At 41.6% G+C, this 20,942-nt stretch overlaps 1 non-coding gene and 1 pseudogene across 1 annotated transcript; both read left to right on the forward strand.

The window, feature by feature from the left end:
* The first annotated feature begins 1,310 nt into the window (after positions 1-1,310).
* On the forward strand, positions 1,311-20,620 carry LOC121795458 (annotated as a pseudogene).
* On the forward strand, positions 12,958-13,064 carry LOC121757975. Its single transcript, XR_006041294.1, has one exon. It is a non-coding gene; the product is annotated as a small nucleolar RNA R71 (small nucleolar RNA).
* Positions 20,621-20,942: the final 322 nt, after the last annotated feature.

Consider the following 20,942-nt stretch of genomic DNA (forward strand, 5'->3'; position numbering starts at 1 on the left):
TTACTAAGAGCATTCACAGTAGGACGGACATTCTAATATCATAGCACTAGAAGTCTAGAACATCTCAAAAACACCACATGCCACGTCACTAGGATATCCCAATAGCCTAGCACAATAATAAGAAATAAAACAAATTCAAAAATAAGGAATTAAAAATTAGACACGAATACGGATGAAGAAAATGCAATAATAATTTCATTAAATAAAAAAATTAACATATTACAATTAAAAAAACGATTCAAACAAAGTACATGTTAGTATGACTTGAATCTGTATAGTTTACCGCTAGCCGAACGGGGCAGGATAATACATGCGTTAGCCGGTCGCTCGTTTGTAGTGCAAATAAAATGAAGTGCAACGAGCCGTATATATAGAGTTTTGAAAAAAAAAAAATTGAAAAATGTTGTCGTTCGTCCGCTTGCCCGTCGCGTGACCACAATAGCAGACAAGCGACCGGACACCGCGCTCCCACCACGGACAACCTCTCGTCAGTCGCGCTCGTCCGTCACCCGCTCGCTGGATCCAACAGTGGACGTCCGCGACAGACGAGCCGCTAGCCGCTAGCCGGTCGCTCGTCCGCTATTGTGGATGCTCTAAGCCACATCGATTTCTAATACCGCTTGTTATGATAATGTATTACTACATCTGTCCTACATTAATTGATACCAACTTCCCTTTTTGTTTGTCATTAATTAATTAAAATTCTTACTTTTTACTCACTCTATCTCACAATAAGAGTCACATTTTGTCATTTTTGTATGTCCCATAATAAGAGTCACATTTTACTTTTATCATAAATGGTAAGTAGGTCACACATTTCACTAACTCACTTCACTCACGTTCTATTATAAAATCAATATAAAAAAATAGACCTTATATTCCACTAATTTTTCCAACCAACTATTTTAGAAATTTTTTAAAATATGTGTTACACCAAATGTGACTCCTATTTATGACACGGATGGAGTATTATTTTTTATAATAAATTTTACATTCTACTAATTCATTTATACATATTTTATTATAAATTAATATATAAAAGTATATCGAATAAAAATTACTATTAATTAATATGGGATGGAAGGAGTAATACTTATATATTTTTTTAAAATATTGTTTTAAATTTCCTATCACTGGAGTAAATACGAAAAGTAGAGCGAGCGTGCTCGGATTGGTCGAGCCATGGAATCATTCATCACCATTATACCCTTTCCCCTAATTCTCGCCACTAATATAATACTCCACTGGCGTTAGTCATGCCTCTATCCACGCCACTATAAAACTCCGGCAGCCCCTCCGCCACCTTCAACATGGCTTCCGACGAATTTCAACCTCGCACCGAGCAGTTACTGGTGGATTACTTGAAGGTCACTCCACCTCTCGCCGCCAAGCTAGGCAACGACTTGGATAAGCTTGAAATCAAGGAGGTCGGCGATGGAAATCTCAACTTCGTCTATATTGTTAGTGGACCCTCGGGATCTATCGTCATCAAGCATGTGCGGATGATTAACGATTTTCTTTCTTAAATTTATACACATCAAACTTGCTAATTTGCTTCTTCATAAGATTCTTTAGTCTTGGCTTCTTGTTAGGTCTTTCCCACTTCTCATATTCCACCATGTTGACTTCCTATTTTCCTATCCGACCATAGAAATTCATCAATAACTTAGAAATCCTCAATATTGAGGTGTTCATCTGTTTTATAATCAGTCAAGTGTTGCTGAACTAGACCAAGCCAAAAACTCCTATGCAAGAACTAGTTGAATGAGAAGAATTTAACTTCCTCTAATGGGCTACTGCGTACCCTGATTGAACCTCCTCACATGACGTCGGGCCGGAGTGTGGGCCGCCAAGGCGACGGAATTGCCTTTTTGCTTCAATGAGAAGAATTTAACTAGTGATGGTGAGAAACCTGACAGTTATGAAAAGTCTGTCATCTCCTCATTGAGGTTTTAATTTTCGTCGTACCCCTTTCTATAATACAACGAAGATTTGGTTTTAATTTTTGTTTTTATTAAAGTATACATTTTTTTATAATTATTATAGTCCGATAATTTTATTATAGTTAAATTAAAATACCTAAAAAAATGAAAAAAAATTAATATTTGGTGGCTTGGGCTTGTCCACTATAGTGTGAACAAGTATTTTTGGTGGCCCGGCCAAGTTTTGTGGCTTGGCCACGGGCTCTACTATTGTGGACACCCTTAATATAATACTCAACTGATGCATTCATTTTGGGCATAAAATTTAAAAAATTGATATTTAAAGGGAGAGAGAATAAAATACGAGAGAAGAGAGAGGAAAGTAGAAGACACACTAATAAAAAAAAATTGCCAAAAAAGGGAAATTACTCAGGTAACTTGGGACAAGAAATGGAATCCGTCACAGAGTAATAATAATACAACACATTCACTTTATTTAGCTCATTATAGCTAGGATTTTGCATAAACAATGCCACTGAAATGTGCTCAGGCCAAGTTGATCTCATGCTCTTAGTTAAAGATTGTTAGAAGTTCTCTTATCTTTTTCAAACATCCTAGATAATACCAGTATCGTTGTAAGAGACTGTTGATTGTTTCTGTTGTTTAACTGATGGTAAAAACCTGCAGGCTCTTCCGTACATTCGTTGTATAGGGGAATCATGGCCAATGACAAAAGAACGAGCCTATTTTGAATCATCAGTTTTGCAAGAACAAGGTGGCTTGTGTCCAAATCATGTTCCTGAGGTTTACCACTTTGACAGAAAAATGTGTTTGATTGGCATGCGTTACATTGAACTACCTCACAGTATCTTAAGAAAAGGACTGATAGCAGGGATGGAGTATCCGTTGTTTGCGGACCATCTGTCAGAATATATGGCAAGGACACTTTTTTATACCTCCCTACTGTATCGGACCACAACCGATCACAAAAGTGCTGGTAAGAGCATCCACTATGGGACCGCCCCGCCTATAGCCCCGGCGGGGCGGTCCCAGGGCGGTTTATAGTGGGGGAGGTGTCCGCCCTCGGGGCGGACGACGATTTTGGGGCGGACAGGCAATGGGAGGGCGAGGACGCGCCGGGCCGTCCGTTCGCCGCGCCTATAGGCGTGCCGGCCATAGTGACCGGCGATCGGCGCGCCGGCGGTCAACTCGAAAATTTTATTTTATTTTATTATTTTTATTACTTACCTCTATAAATACCACTCTCCACCCCCTATTTTTTCACCATTTTCACAAAATCCCTCCATTCAATCTCTACACTTTCACTCTCTATAAAATGCACGGTGGAGACGACGAATCACCCGGCTAGCAAGAATTGGGCTATGGCGGCGATCCTTCACAACCGTCGGCCGGCTATCCTTCACAGCCATCGGGGTATGGCGGATATCCTTCTCAGCAGACGGGATATGGCGAGTCTCCGGCTCAGCCGTGGATGTGGAGTCAATCTCCCCCACCATGGGCATCTAGCCCAAACCTACCTCCAGCCCGTCTAGATCTCGCATCCCCCAGCCCGCCCCACTCCCACAGCACATGGTGCAAGCTCCCCACGAGGTCTTGAGAGATAACATAGATGTGCAGTTGATGCAACAACTGCAAGACGTATGCAGCAAATACGCAGCGGAATCTGACCGTACGTCAAGAACGTCTACAAGAGGCTCATCACTCGGATTGAGAGTCGGCTGGGTTGGTTGATGACGCTCTTGTGGAAACCGCGGCCGGCAGCAGCGAGGGAGGAGGATGAGGAGAAGAAGAAGAAGAAGACGAGGAAGCCGACTCCGACACCGAGTAGAAAAGTAGCAGAGTTTTTAGTTGTATTTTATTTTAAATATTCGTTGTATAATTTTACCCTTTTGCAATACAACGAATATTCGGGTCCAATTACCTCGTTTTCTAATAATATACATTGCGATGATTTTAATTATACTTGATTGAAACAAAAAACATTTTAAAATGAAAATTGATTATAAAATTTGGGGGCTGTTGGAAGTGTCCACCATAGTGGTGGAAACAAAATTTTGGGGCTATGGACAAAAACTGAGGCGGGGCTATTGGGGTGTCCGCCTTATAGTGGACACCCTAAGGAATTGTTTCTACAGTGATCCCAATTTAAAAGGTGTTTTTATAACATTTTTACCTTTTGAAGTATCAGAGCACCCGCAACGCGTCGCGCGGGTATCTCGTATCTCGTCCCTCCGAGACGAGACGGCAGCGAGACGCGTTGCAGCGTCTGGTCTCGTCCCGGTCTCGCCAAGATGCCCGTCCCACCGAGACGGCTGGCGCGCCAGCTCGCCACACGCCTGCGCGACGTGGCACGCGCTGGCGCTAGGCGTGACGCCCACTCGCCGGCCCGCGAGTGGATTTCGTCACGCTGACGCAATAAATTATTTTTTTAAATTTGAATTTAATAAAAAAAATTAAAAATTCAAACGGTAATGTTACCGTTTTCGACCGTTATTTATTTATTTTTCCTTTTTACTCTATAAGTACTTCTATTTCATCCTCATTATACACACAAACACACATCTATTCTTCCCAAATCACTTCCATTTCCTCTCCAATTTTCATCTAACCTCTCCAATTTTCATCACAAAATGTCCGGCGAGGGAAACTCTGGTGGCTACGGCGGGTTCGACATCAACGCATTTGGCGACTGGGGGGCATGTACAATGTCTTGGGTGGTTCCGGTTCCGGTTCGTCGACGCCAGGCACCCAAGGCTAGTCGACGCCGGCGGGGTACCAACCACCCCATTTTGATGTGGATGCATACACTCGTCCCTCCGCCCCGAGGTATTCGCATGGATTATCCCAAATTAGGGAGGATTATCCCGATGAACTCAATCCTGAAGGAGGACGAGGCGGTGGAAGCTCCAGGGCATTCGACGCCGTGGAGGAAGAGTAGGAGGCGGCCGAGGAGGAGGAGGATAATTTTAACCTTTTGTAATACAACGAATATTTGGGTCCAATTACCTCGTTTTCTAATTATATACATTGCGATGATTTTAATTATACTTGATTGAAACAAAAAACATTTTAAAATGAAAATTGATTATAAAATTTGAGGGCTGTTGGAAGTGTCCACCATAGTGGTGGAAATAAAATTTTGGGGCTATGGACAAAAACTGAGGCGGGGCTATTGGGGTGTCCGCCTTATAGTGGACACCCTAAGGAATTGTTTCTACAGTGATCCCAATTTAAAAGGTGTTTTTATAACATTTTTACCTTTTGAAGTATCAGAGCACCTGCAACGCGTCGCGTGGGTATCTCGTATCTCGTCCCTCCGAGACGAGACGGCAGCGAGACGCGTTGCAGCGTCCGGTCTCGCCAAGACGCCCGTCCCACCGAGACGGCTGGCTCGCCAGCTCGCCACACGTCTGCGCGACGTGGCACGCGCTGGCGCTAGGCGTGACGCCCACTCGCCGGCCCGCGAGTGGATTTCGTCACGCTGACGCAATAAATTATTTTTTTAAATTTGAATTTAATAAAAAAAATTAAAAATTCAAACGGTAATGTTACCGTTTTCGACCGTTATTTATTTATTTTTCTTTTTTATTCTATAAATACTTCTATTTCATCCTCATTATACACACAAACACACATCTATTCTTCCCAAATCATTTCCATTTCCTCTCCAATTTTCATCTAACCTCTCCAATTTTCATCAAAAAATGTCCGGCGAGGGAAACTCTGGCGGCTACGGCGGGTTCGACATCAACGCATTTGGCGACTAGGGGGCATGTACAATGTCTTGGGTGGTTCCGGTTCCGGTTCGTCGACGCCAGGCACCCAAGGCTAGTCGACGCCGGCGGGGTACCAACCACCCCATTTTGATGTGGATGCATACACTCGTCCCTCCGCCCTGAGGTATTCGCATGGATTATCCCAAATTAGGGAGGATTATCTCGATGAACCCAATCCTGAAGGAGGACGAGGCGGTGGAAGCTCCAGGGCATTCGACGCCGTGGAGGAAGAGGAGGAGGCAGCCGAGGAGGAGGAGGATATAGGCCGTCATCCGAACATGCGCAAGGACACGATGGCTCTGTACAATGCCTGGATCAGCGTCTCGTACGATCCCATCGTTAGGAATCAATAATCCCGGAAGTGCTTTTGGGAAAAGGTCACCAAGGCCTACAACGAGATTAAGCCGAAGGTGTCCCGCCGCCGCACATTGAAGATGCTCCGAAGTCATTTTGACCAAGTCGACAGAGAGGTCAAAAAATTATGCGACATCTACAAGAATGAAGCGGCTCATTACCAAAGCGGAGCCACTGGAGCCGACATTCTGAGATTGGCTTTGAGAGTATATTTCGACGACAACGATAAAGAATTCAAACATGTCGATGTTTGGGAGGCCGTCAAAGACGTCGAAAGGTGGGTGGCGGTGTCCAGTCCAGTACGGGCTCGACCTCGAAAAGCACAAAGCACACCGCGGGTGGCCAATACTCGTCTAGTGGGGGCGGTTCAGGCAGCGCCGCACAAGAGGTTGAGGGCACGGCAGACGATGCAGGGGGGTCCTTCCGTGTGCGCCGTCGGCCATAAGGGACCAAGGCGGCGAAGGCAGCTAGAGGGAGGAGGGGCCGAGACGAATCAAGCCAGACAGGTTCCCAAGGGTCGCCCTCCTCCCTAATGTCCATGTACTTCACCGCCACGATGGCGGACACTTCCCGGATGACGCCCGTTCAATATCAAGCCCATCATGCCGACATTGTGTATTTGGCGGGACAACTTGGTATTCCGCCTCCATTCGGTGCACCGCCACCGCTTTCGGGGATGATTCGCCGGCGGAGTAGTTTTTATAATTTCTATAAATTTATATTTTAAATTATGTCTTTTTTTATTTATTTTGCCACGAATTTAATTATGTATTTTTTTTTTAGGATTTTAAGTTGTAATTTTATTTTATTTAATGAAGTGTGTTTTTATTAATTGAATTTGTTAGAAATAAAAATAAAAAATGAAATTGAATGAATAGTTAAGGTATGACATGGTTAAGAGACAGATAAGAGATGGAGGGTTGTAGGTGTTGTCTCTTAGTTAAGAGATGGAGTGAAAAGTACAATGGGCCCATGAATAGTTAAGAGATGAGACGGTTAAGAGACAGCGTTGCGGATGACCTCAGTATTTCATAAACATAATGAGTTGGAATGTTTCTTGCACTTTAAGTCTATATCCTTTCGTGAATGTTACTGCAGCCGCGTAGTTAATCTGAACCCATTTTCCTTTAGTCAATAATTCATATTTGGTTTTGAGTGTCAGCACCCTTTAAGAGTCAGGATAGCAAACAGATACTATTAATGAAAATTTTGCCTGCTAATCTTTTTTAGTACGATTTCATTAATTAAGAATTTAAGATAGAAACTGTGATGATCAATATGATGAACAAGAATTGTGAGCTATTAATCTCAACAACACAATATCAAGGAAGGGAATTCTTTTATTCAATGGAAGAAGAGAACGAAGATACAACAGTAGTTAACATTTGAAATCAGCCTTTTGCTCCTTTTAACTAACACCCAAATCCTAACTACTCAAACAAATCTAACGGCTATAATTTAACCAGCTAACTAATCTGCATCCGACGGCTCAGATTGGTCCACGCAGTAGTTCTCTATATCAGCCAACAATGAGCTCGATTAAGCTCTATATCACAAGCTACAATCAATCATATAACAGTCTCCACCTTGATTGAAGGAAGCTCAATCTGTCTTCAATTTGCAGACATTAACCAAAGCCTTACATTTCTCAAACTTATCCTTGTGTAGTGACTTTGTTAACATATCAGCCGGATTGTCATCCGTGTGCACCTTGAAAATCTTCACTTCACCCCTTTCTATGCCTTCTCTGATGAAGTGTAAACAGACATCAATGTGTTTACTTCTTTCATGATATACCTTATGCTTTGCCAAACACAAAGCACTGTTATTATCACAGCCTATTGAGATCGCTTCCTGTTTGAAACCAAAGTCAGTAGCTATTCCCTTCAACCAATAGCTTTCCTTTACTGCTGCAGTTAAGGCCATGAACTCAGCCTCTGTAGTTGATAGTGCAACTACACTTTGAAGACTTGATTTCCAACTTATAGCTGCTCCAAACATTGTGAATATATATCCGGTTTGTGATCTTCTATTATCAATGTTCCCAGCAAAATCAGAGTCACAAAAGCCAACTATCACATCCCCTTTGTATTCATCATCACCTCTGAACATTATACCAAGATCACCAGCTCCCCTCAGGTACCTCATCAACCACTTGAGTGCTCTCCAGTGTTCCTTTCCATGGTTTGCCATGTGCCTGCTAATCACACTGATGGAATGAGCTACATCAGGTCTTGTTGAGATCATTGCATACATTATGCTCCCAACTATATTGACAAATGGAATTCTCTGCATTTCAATAGCTTCAGCCTCTGATTTTGGTCTCTGCTCTATGATGTGTAATTTTGGAGTTCAATTATCAAGTGTTTAGTCACACAAGTTTGATTAATTAACTCTAATATTACAGCAATACTGCAAGAATACAGTGTCGATTGTAATATTTCGAGTGTCGATCCACAGGGAAGGAGTTGATTATTTAATTCTAAAACAAAGAAAAGACATAAATGAAGGTATTTTGTTTTGAAGATTTTGATTTCCAAAAGTTGATTACAAAAATACTACTGCAAGTTAACTAAGGAAGACTTTTCAAACAGGAAAAAGACGTCACTCCAAGTTGCTCACGAGGCTTGTATTATTCTACACCGATATTAAAAGCACATATTTGGGATTAACTAATCAACCTAATCGCGTGCACTGAACATGTCTACGACGTATAGTTCACAGTCAGCTGAACACTTGTTCCATGAACCAACTTTCAACGACATTTAATTCCTGCGGATGCGCGGGAACGAACGTCGTCTACTATAATCACTTACCTAATCCACTATCAATTTATCCCCTGAACAGTTCTAAATCGATAGCATACCAACAAACGATCAATCCTAAGCTATGTTAAAGAGACGATAGCAAAGGAATTAACATCACTACATCCATAGCCAAAAACATAGTGAATAAAATTAAGCACATTGTTGGACACAAACATATGAAATTAATGGTGTAAAAACATCCATACAAGCCTAGATTACAACTTGGAGCAACATAGGGAGTTTAGCCTAAACACATGGTGAAATATGCAACAAAAACCGTAGGAAGCATGCTCTCGTTGAGTGGAATTGAGATTCGGAAACAGAGCGTCGCAATGACGGTCGAAACTGCTCTGAAATTCACCTCCTAAGTCAACTCTCTTCCCACAATTTTTGTTGAATCATTAATGCTCCTCACGTCACCTCCCTGACAGCCTCTCTCTTTTCTTTCCCTGACACCTCCTTTCTCCTTTTTCCTTTTTTCCTCGACAAAACTGCCGAAAAACTGCTATTCAGCAGTTGAGACACGAAACGCCCGACCGGGCGAAAATCAAAGGGTATAAACGCCCGACCGGGCGAAGTGCTACTGGAGGTATCGTGGGAAACGCCCGACCGGGCGTTTTTGTGATGTCATAACGCCCGACCGGGCGAACTTTCTGGACTCCTCATGCATCAAACATTTCACCCGACCGGGTGTTTCTTCTGCCTACTATTCTGACGCATTTCCAGCTTCCAACACCCAAAACTACACTCAAAACACACTTTGGTGAGTTACAATTAACATAGAAATGTTTAGTCTACGGGGGAAAAGTATAGGAAATATGCTTCGCATCACTCTACAGACAGCTTGAATTGCTGAGCCAAAGGAGTTGCAGTCTCCTTAGTGTTATCCATCTTGAACTTTCTCAAAAGCCTTGACACATAATCACATTGAGTCAGCCAAATCAGTCTTTTCTGTTTGTCTCTTACAATGTTCATCCCCAATATTCTCTTGGCTGAACCCAGATCCTTCATATAAAAGGCTGCTGTCAGATCATCCCCAATAACTCTACCAAGCTATTTACACACATCCACAAAGGTTTTAATGGGGCTAGGGGCGAGGTAGGATAAGTATGGATAGTGAGCTCAAATGCTACACATTTGAGTGCCAAAATCTTCCCTCCTACAACATCCTTCCAAAGATAGAACAACCAAAATTTTACAACCCAACTCACACTCCCCCAAACTTGAGATCTATTCTAGACAAGATTACATCAAACAAACATAGAAGCTCTATCTTTATTTCATCAACTTATTCTTTTTTTTTTTTCTGTTTTTGTAAAGACCTCGACTTTTGTGAATTTGGAGGTCGTCTTTTTTTTTTTTTTTTAAGAACTTCATTTTTTTCACGTTACATCAAGTCTAGAGAAGTCTACTCTTTACAGTCCACCACCCCCACACTCACAACTCAAAAAACCAAGCTCAACTTGTATTTAGCACCCAAATAGTAGCAAGGTCAATTGATGAGGCTAAAATTAGGCTTTTTTCAGTGGCTAAGTGTTTGGCTAAGTGTTTACACAAAGAATAAGGAAGTAAGCTCAAGGTGGCTTCTAGGGGATCAAGTGATGGACTAGGCATGTGATCATTTGGCCATAGAGTTCATCCTAGTGCCTTATCCTCCCAAATCGTTAACACAAACGAACGCAAGCATTTCACTCGATAAAGCAAATCAATCCAAAATAATTTCCACAAGTCGTGCGATTTTCATACTCTCCTCAACTCAAGAAATCGGATGTAATCACGACATGCTTTTCAAATAGATTCATGCACCCATTCCATTCATCCTAGGCTTCAAAGTTCAAGTAAAATTAAGTAAGATTTCCTAACCAGAAAGCCGAAGATAAAGCATGCACCCGTCAACTACATAGATTCAAAACATCTTTATCACGCAAAACACCCAAAAACATACATCACAAATCATTCATAACCCCCCCAAACTTGAATGCGTCATTGTCCTCAATGCATGCAAAAAAGACAAATAAAGTAAAGGGAAATGAAACTCCCCCAAACTTGGCATGACGTCCATAGTGCATTCGGGTGGGAGGGTGGGTGTAAAAATCCTTTGCAGGTGTGCTTCCTCCTAAGCTCCAATCCTAACTCCCAGTTGCTCCTACAAAAAGAACAAAAACTACAAAAAGAAACACTCAATTCAAAAAAACGTTAGAGGAAAGAATTGAGCAAACAAAACCTCCAACAAATGAAATCAAAAATAAAAACAAAAAAACTTGGGTTGCCTCCCAATCAGCGCCTTTGTTTATAGTCGTTGGCTCGACCTTCTTCATCCTTGTCTACCTCTATCCAGGCTCCAATAGGCGCTTCCCCGCCTTCTCTTGCTTGATCACCACATTCTCTCCATCTACTCGAAACATGACCGTATTTGTCTTGGTCTCTATCACAACATCACCAGTTGCTAAAAATGGCCTACCAAATAGGATAGGCATATCATTGTCCTCTTCCATCTCTAGGACAATGAAGTCAACCGGGAGTACAAATCTATCAACCTTCACCAAGACATCCTCGATGATACCTTTTGGTTTCACAATTGAATGATCCGCCAATTGTAGGTCAATGTCGATTGGTTCAATCCTCGCTTCTAGACCGATTGACCGTGCGGTTTTCAGAGCCATCAATGATATTCCCGAGCCTTGATCAAGTAGGCACTTTGGGAACTCCTTATCTCCCATCTCACATGGGATCACACAGCTTCCAGGGTCTCTTCTCTTTGCCGGCATCTTCCCCTTCACAAATTGTGAGCAAAATGCGCTCAATATCACCACACCATCGTCTTGTATCTTCTCCTTTTTCGCAATAAGATCCTTAAAAAACTTGGAGAATTTAGGAAAGTGTAGGAACAAATCCACCAGGGACACATCTACATTAACTTTCCTGATAATGTTCATCATCCAATCGAGTCCTTTCTCTTGAATTATTTTCCTACCCTTCTTCTTATTCTCGACTGGGAAAGGTGGTGGCGGGATAAAATCTGGAAAATTAAATGGACACTTCGGGTCCATTGCCGGACTTAGTGGATTCTTCTTGTGGATATCACTCATGGTTGACTCTTCTTTTCCTTGTTGACATTCCCTAGCTTCGGTAGTAGCCCACTCAATCCCCTCGTCCGCCCCTGCGTGCGAGGTTTGTGAGCCAAACAACTTGTCCGCCCCTGCGTGCAAGATGTTCGAGCCATTTTGTACATCTAGCATGATTGGAGACTCAAGATCCTTTCCACTTCTTAACTTAACTGCCTTGCACTGTTCAAAACCTTTAGGATTGGGCACCGTATCACTCGGGATAGCATTAGGAATTCTTGTGTGAGATGCTGTAGCAATCTGCCCAATTTGAGTCTCGAGGTTCCTCATTGTAGCTTCCATCTGTCCAAACTTTTCCACCGTCTTCTCTTTGAAATTCTCATTCTCCCTTTGACTCTTAGTCAAAAACGAGAGAATCTGTCCCAATTGATCCTCGACTGATGGCTTCTTCTCATAACCCGGAGGTTGAGTGTTGTTCCTCCATTGAGTCCCCGAAGTGTTGCTAGGACCAGCTTGATTCCAGGTTGCTTGTTGAGGCCTCCAATTCTGCTGATTGTTGTATTGATTGCCTTGGTTGAACCCTTGATGATTGTTACCAATGTAGTTCACATCCTCCGTTGGTGGCCCTTGAAGACTTGGACATTGATCCGTATGATGTCCACCTTGGCACAGTCCACACTTCATCACAGTCACTGCTTGAGGTTGAGGATTCAGTTGAAGAGACTTCACTGCTTTTGTCATTGAAGACATCTGGGTACTAATGTCCGCCAGTTGAGCCTCAATTGCGGTCACTCTTTCCGCATCCTTTGTAGCACCAAATGTATCTCCTGCTCTATCAGCCCCTCGCCTTGGATTGTGCCAATTCCGTTGATTGTTGGCCAGCCTTTGAAACAAAGCCCTCACCTCATCGTGAGTTAGATCATCTAGGTTCCCATTCGAACCTGCAGTCACCAATCCCGTGCCTTCACTGTTGAGTCCCTTGTAGAATTTCAAAAGGTCATGCCCCGGAGCTAGTCCGTGACTTGGGCATTTCCTTATCAATTCCGTGAATCTCTTCCATGCTTCCGCGAAGGACTCGTCATACTTCTGTCGGAAAGAGGTGATCTCCTCTCTCAACTTCTCAATCTTCATAGGAGAATTGTATTCCAAGAGGAACAACGTCTTCAACTCTTGGAACGTTGCTATGTTGTAGCCCGGGAGTGAGTCATACCACGCTCTTGCCTTCTCCCTCAATGAGAATGGAAATAAGGCCCTCTTAATCCGATGATGCTCCACATTTGGAGGTCTATGAGAATTTGTCAGCTCGTAGAAGGCATTCAAATGACTCACCGGATCTTCATCATCCCGTCCATGGAAAAGATTTCCTCCATTCACCAAACTGATGTAGTGAGGTGGAATGTTGACGTTGTCATTTGCGTAGGCACACTCCCCTGGGTACTCAATTCCCGATCTCAGAGTGTCGCCAAACCTCACCACGGGTGGTGGAATCTCATTGTTATATGCCATTGATTCACCGTCTGAATCCTGATCCCTTTCTTCACCAAAGAGTCGGTTACTCCTGAATGGACTCGAATAGTCCGGGAAGATCTCAAACTCTGACCCTCTAACCTTACTTCTTCTTTGATAACAGAGTAGTCCAAACGGTGGTGTACCCTGTGATCGCGTGTGCATTCACTTTTTTTTTTTTTTTTAAACCTACACAACAGAAAATACACCAAACACAAGCACAAAATATTTCCTATTACCGAAAGCGAGACCTCTCGACAACTTCGGGGTAAGTACTATAAAATGTGTGTGCTTAAGTGAAAAACTAGACTACCTAAACTAAGAGTTAAAAGATGTCACCTAGAAAATATACTCCTTCGTCTTCAAGTCCAGACGCGGTAGATGGCTATCACCTCCAAGAACACGAAATGAGTACCTACAAAAATAAGAGAAAGATCAAAATAAAAATAAAACAAAACACAAACTAGAAGTTAAACAATCTATTGCCTTCCCCGGCAACGGCGCCAAAACTTGATGTGTAATTTTGGAGTTCAATTATCAAGTGTTTAGTCACACAAGTTTGATTAATTAACTCTAATATTACAGCAATACTGCAAGAATACAGTGTCGATTGTAATATTTCGAGTGTCGATCCACAGGGAAGGAGTTGATTATTTAATTCTAAAACAAAGAAAAGACATAAATGAAGGTATTTTGTTTTGAAGATTTTGATTTCCAAAAGTTGATTACAAAAATACTACTGCAAGTTAACTAAGGAAGACTTTTCAAACAGGAAAAAGACGTCACTCCAAGTTGCTCACGAGGCTTGTATTATTCTACACCGATATTAAAAGCACATATTTGGGATTAACTAATCAACCTAATCGCGTGCACTGAACATGTCTACGACGTATAGTTCACAGTCAGCTGAACACTTGTTCCATGAACCAACTTTCAACGACATTTAATTCCTGCGGATGCGCGGGAACGAACGTCGTCTACTATAATCACTTACCTAATCCACTATCAATTTATCCCATGAACAGTTCTAAATCGATAGCATACCAACAAACGATCAATCCTAAGCTATGTTAAAGAGACGATAGCAAAGGAATTAACATCACTACATCCATAGCCAAAAACATAGTGAATAAAATTAAGCACATTGTTGGACACAAACATATGAAATTAATGGTGTAAAAACATCCATACAAGCCTAGATTACAACTTGGAGCAACATAGGGAGTTTAGCCTAAACACATGGTGAAATATGCAACAAAAACCGTAGGAAGCATGCTCTCGTTGAGTGGAATTGAGATTCGGAAACGGAGCGTCGCAATGACGGTCGAAACTGCTCTGAAATTCACCTCCTAAGTCAACTCTCTTCCCACAATTTTTGTTGAATCATTAATGCTCCTCACGTCACCTCCCTGACAACCTCTCTCTTTTCTTTCCCTGACACCTCCTTTCTCCTTTTTCCTTTTTTCCTCGACAAAACTGCCGAAAAACTGCTATTCAGCAGTTGAGACACGAAACGCCCGACCGGGCGAAAATCAAAGGGTATAAACGCCCGACCGGGCGAAGTGCTACTGGAGGTATCGTGGGAAACGCCCGACCGGGCGTTTTTGTGATGTCATAACGCCCGACCGGGCGAACTTTCTGGACTCCTCATGCATCAAACATTTCACCCGACCGGGTGTTTCTTCTGCCTACTATTCTGACGCATTTCCAGCTTCCAACACCCAAAACTACACTCAAAACACACTTTGGTGAGTTACAATTAACATAGAAATGTTTAGTCTACGGGGGAAAAGTATAGGAAATATGCTTCGCATCACTCTACAGACAGCTTGAATTGCTGAGCCAAAGGAGTTGCAGTCTCCTTAGTGTTATCCATCTTGAACTTTCTCAAAAGCCTTGACACATAATCACATTGAGTCAGCCAAATCAGTCTTTTCTGTTTGTCTCTTACAATGTTCATCCCCAATATTCTCTTGGCTGAACCCAGATCCTTCATATAAAAGGCTGCTGTCAGATCATCCTTCACAGATTGGAGTTCTTTCTTGCATGCTCCGGCTAATAACATATCATCTACATACAGTAGAAGATAAGCAGCAGGTACCCCATTCTTCCTTTTGATATACACACATTCATCATATAAGGATTTCTCAAAACCACAACTGACCATGTGATTATCAAACCTCCTGTGCCACTGTCTACTTGCCTGTTTCAACCCTTAAATGCTCCTCTTGAGCAAGCAAACCTTCCCTTCATCTCCTGGGCTGACAAAACCCTCCGGTTGAGACATATAAATTGTTTCTTCTAACTCACCATGCAAGAGAGCGGTTTTAACATCAAGTTGCTCCATTTCCCAATCCTTCTGTGCAACTACAACAAGCAATATTCGAATGGAAGTGTGTTTAACAACTGGAGCAAATACTTCATTGAAATCAAAACCTTGTTCTTGTGTGAATCCTCTTGCAACTAGTCGGACTTTGAATCTGATATGGTCACCTTGAGCTGCTGATTCAATCTTCTTCTTGTAAATCCACTTACAGCTCACAACCTTCCTGCCTTCCACCCTTTCAACTAGTATCCCAAGTCCCATTTTTGAAAAGAGACTTTATTTCCTCCACCATATCAAGCATCCACTTGTCTGATTCCTTTGATTGGATTGCTTCTCTGTAAGATGCTGGCTCATTATACTCCACTTCCTCAGCAACACAAAGAGCATAAAATAGCATTTCTGAATCAGAAAACCGTGCAGGAGCCCTCACATTTTTTCTCCTCACTCTATCTCTCGCAAGTTGATAATTCTCAAGTGATTTTGGATCATTTGATGGATGATCAAAATCAACACTAGTTCCATGATCTCCACTAGAGTCTTGATCATTTCCAGTCTTCTCAACTTCAGGTGATGCTACCATTGGCTCCACCTCAAAATCGGCAATCATATTCCTCTTATCAGCCTCAGCCTTGCCTTTAAGAAATGGCATTTCATGCTCCCAAAATATTACATCTCTGCTGATTATGATCTTTGCATTCTCCGGCTCTATACACCATAGTCTATATCCTTTCACTCCACTTTGGTAACCAAGCATTATACATCTTTGTGCTCTGGCTTCCAACTTTCCAAGTCTGGTATGGGCATAGGCCTTGCAGCCAAACACTCTCAATCTAGAGTAATCACCTAGTGTGCCATGCCATCTGTAATCAGGGATATCACCACCTATGCTTGAAGCTGGGCACATATTCAATAATTTAACAGCCGTGGAAGCAGCTTCAGCCCATAACTTCCTCTCCAATCCAGCTAAAAATATCATGCACCTTACTCTCTCAACAATAGTCCTATTTGCCCTCTCTGCAACACCATTTTGTTGAGGGTTCATAGGGACTGTTCTGTGCCGTTTAATGCTCTTACTTTTGCAATAATCATCAAACTCCCTTGACAAATACTCCAAACCATTATCTGTCCTGAGACACTTCAACACAGCCCTCTTCTCTAGCTCAACTTCAGAACACCAACTTGAGAAATTCTTGAAGGCCTCTGACTTTTCCTTGAGTATATAGATCCAGATCTTCCTTGAGAAGTCATCAATTATGGTCATGTAGTATCTGCCACCTCCTATGGAGTTGACTTGGGCAGGCCCCCATAGGTCACTATGGGCATAGTCTAATGGCTGGGTGGATAGATGCTTCCCCTTTCGAAAGGATAGCTTCTTTGATTTTCCAAGCACACACTCTCCACATTGCAGTTGTTGCTTATCAAGCTGTGTCTGCACAACTCCCTTTCTCACAAGCTCTTTCATACTGCCCTCAGCAGGATGGCCTAGCCTCATGTGCCACAACCGAGCATCTGATGTCATTGAGTTCACTTGGGCCACAGGAATATGCACTTATGCCAGTAGATAGTATAAGCTACCTCTTCTCTCAGCCTCCATCACCTCCTTTTCCCCTTTACTAACCACCATTCTGCCCTCAATAGAGGAAAACATACACCCCTTTCTTTCAAGGAGTCAAAGGGAAATTAAATTCCTCTTCACTTGAGGAATATATCTGACATCAGTAAGAGTTCTAATACAGCCATCATTCATCTTTAATTTTACAGAGCCAATTTCTTCAACTTGACAAACTTGGTTATTTCCCAGAATCACTGATCTAGTGCTCTCACCTAGATCTTGGAACCTCATCAAGTTAGAGCTCATGTGAAAACTACATCCTGAATCCATAATCCAAGATCCACAAACCCCATTCTCCATCACATTCAGGATCTAATCATCATCATTATCCATGCTGTCTGTAGCATTCACCAATTTTTCTCCAGATTGTGCTTGCTTCTTTTTCCAAGCAAAGCAATCCTTCTTTAGGTGTTCAGGTTTCTTGCACCAATGGAAAGACCTACTCTCCTTCTGGCTATTCTGGACAAACTTGGGAGTATCATGATCCTTCTTAAAGGGTTTCTTGAACTTATGCTTCTTTATATTCGGGCTCTCTGCAACAGATGAACTAGACTCGGTTCCCATTCCTTCTTTGTGGAGTTCTTTGGCTCTCACAGCAGTTTGAACCTCCAAGTATGTGATCGCCTTATCTCTCCCATACAATATAGCATCACGCAACTGATCAAAAGATCTAGGAAGAGCATTTAACAGCAGAATAGCCTTATCCTCATCTCCTATAGCCACATCAATATTCTCCAGATCATCTATTGATTTATTAAATTCTTCTAGCTGTTCTAACACCCCCTTACTCTCCAAGAATTTATAGGAATATAACCTACGCTTCATATACAATCGATTGGCCAAAGATTTCGTGAGATAAAGATCCTCTAACCTGGCTAGAATGCCCGCGGCAGTTGTTTCCTTTGCCACCTCCCGCAATACTTTATCGGCGAGGCACAATACAATAGTGCTATGGGCCTTGGCTTCGATTTCGGCTTGCTTTAACATCGCCTTCTCATCGAGAACCCCTTTTTCCTTCGGATCTTTCTGCTTTGTTTCCAAAGCCGATGCGAGTCCTTGCTGCGTCAACATTGCTCGCATTTTCATTCTCCATAGTCCGAAATCGTTGGTGCCGGTGAATTTCTCAGCTTCAAGACGAGCTGCCATCTTCAAGATTCGCGATTTAAAACCTCGCTCCGATTCTCAGCTTGGAATTTGGGGAAAACAACAATCGGTCCGGCAGACGGCGCCAATTGTGATGATCAATATCGATGAACAAGAATTGTGAGCTATTAATCTCAAGAACACAATATCAAGGAAGGGAATTCTTTTATTCAATGGAAGAAGAGAACGAAGATACATCCGTAGTTAACATTTGAAATCAACCTTTTGCTCCTTCCTAACTACTCAAACAAATCTAACGGCTATCATTTAACCAGCTAACTAATCTGCATCCGACGGCTCAGATTGATCCACACAGTAGTTCTCTGTATCAGCCAACAATGAGCTCGATTAAGCTCTATATCACTAGCTACAATCAATCATATAACAGAAACTATTATCATGTCCTGGTAAGTCAATATCAATCCTTCTGAAATGTCTTGCTGCATATTCTAACTGAAATTTTGCTATTTTGCAGTTGCTAAATTTTGAGGAAATGTGGAGTTATGCAGACTTACTGAACAAGTTGTGTTTTCTGACCCTTACAAAGTGTCGGAATATAACCGTTGGACGACTCCTTACCTTGATGCTGATGCTGAGGCAGTTCGGGAGGACAACATTTTGAACTTGAAGTTGCTGAGCTGAAATCCAAGTAAAATTCAGTGCAGACCCTTTTTTTTGTTATTTTTCCTCACTTATTTCAACAGTTTTCATGTGATACCGTTCTTACAATTTTTTGGTATCTTGTAACTCAGATTCTGTGAGCGGTCCCAAGCTCTTATACATGGTGATCTCCATACTGGTTCAATCATGGTTACTCCTGATTCAACTCAAGTGATAGATCCTGAATTTGATTTGACATTGGAGCTTTTATTGGAAACCTGATTTTAGCTTATTTTTCACAAGATGGACATTCACAAAAGGAGGGAGATCGTAGAGTATATACTGCCCTTACATTTACTTACACTTGCACAAGTCCAGTGATACAATTGCTACTCTATTTATTTCTTGTCTTAGTTCCGATCGTCACTATATATGCCCGACCATCTTACTTTTTTTACTCGTTTCTTAGGATCTTTTTTGCCACTTTTATTGTGTAGTCCGTAAAAAGATGATTTCCAATCCCTTAATGTCAGTTGCAACATTTGTGAGGTCATTGGGAAACATTTCCCTCTCTTCGTTTAGTTAGTTGCAACTACTTGAGCTAAACCATGCCTCATTAGTTAGTCAATACTATAAGTCTTGATGTAATTAGGAAACATTTTCCCTCTCTTTGTTTATTTTTGCCTTGTTCAGTTTCACATGTTATCCATGTGGTTAAGGCTTTTCAGTTTGCTTGTTCATTAGAAGGCTGTGTTAATAGAACATATTCCTCATTTGAATATAAACACATGCAAACTTACCCTTTTAAGCTACCTGTCTATTCAACCTTTTCGGAGATTTACTTGTTTTGTAATTTAATTTGTTGACATAATATATTTTCATTTCCTATCAGTCATATAAGAAGTGGATCTTGAAGACAATATTGGATACTTGGAACCTCTTCCAATGCGAAGTTCACTGCTCTTTGAGATAAACACAAGGATGGTTCTGGTGAGGCTTATCTTCCAGCAATTTATAACAATCCAGAACTCCAGTTGCTAGTAAAGCAAAAATATATGGATGATCTTTTCCACGATACTCTCGGATTTGGTGCTGCTAAAATGATAAGGTTAGATGATGCCTTTATGATCTGGTTTCCTTTTACTGTTCCATGATATAATCCACCAGTTCTTCCAATCCAGCTTCATCTGATGTCTCAGCGGTGGTTGATGGAGAAATCCAGTTTTACTCTTTACTGATTATCATTACATTTGTAAGAAAAAGAAATGACAGACAATCATGTCTGAATGACACATACTTTCTGGTTAAATTGGTAGGAGAATTGTTGGCGTGGCTCATGTTGAAGATTTTGAATCAATTAAAGAAGCTGACAAGCGTGCCGAATGTGAGCGCAAAGCTCTCAACTTTGCTAAGACCCTTCTGAAGGAAAGGAGAAACTTCCACAAAATAAATGAAGTTGTTTCTGCAATTGAGGATCTCGATGCATGATATATCTGTTCAAGTAAACTTAATAAGCTTTCAGTTTTTTTGAGTATTTTCTGAGAGTTTCATGCGAATATTTAGTATGGCTTATAATGCAATGTAATGTATATATCGTAATGTTTTAGAACTATCTGTCTGGACAAAGGTGTGAAAATAAACAAGTTCTAGTTTCTACTTATTTCTTCTATTCTGGGCAATTATTCTCCAAATTGTTTAGTAAATTACCTCGCTTGTGCTTGTACTTTGGTCTTTACTTTATGATATGATAGATTCACTTGTGGGTCAACATTTATACCTGAGACCTTTTATTCTTTCTATTCATATCCAT

This window comes from Salvia splendens, chromosome 1 (assembly GCF_004379255.2).
Source record: "Salvia splendens isolate huo1 chromosome 1, SspV2, whole genome shotgun sequence".
Lineage (NCBI taxonomy): Eukaryota > Viridiplantae > Streptophyta > Magnoliopsida > Lamiales > Lamiaceae > Salvia > Salvia splendens.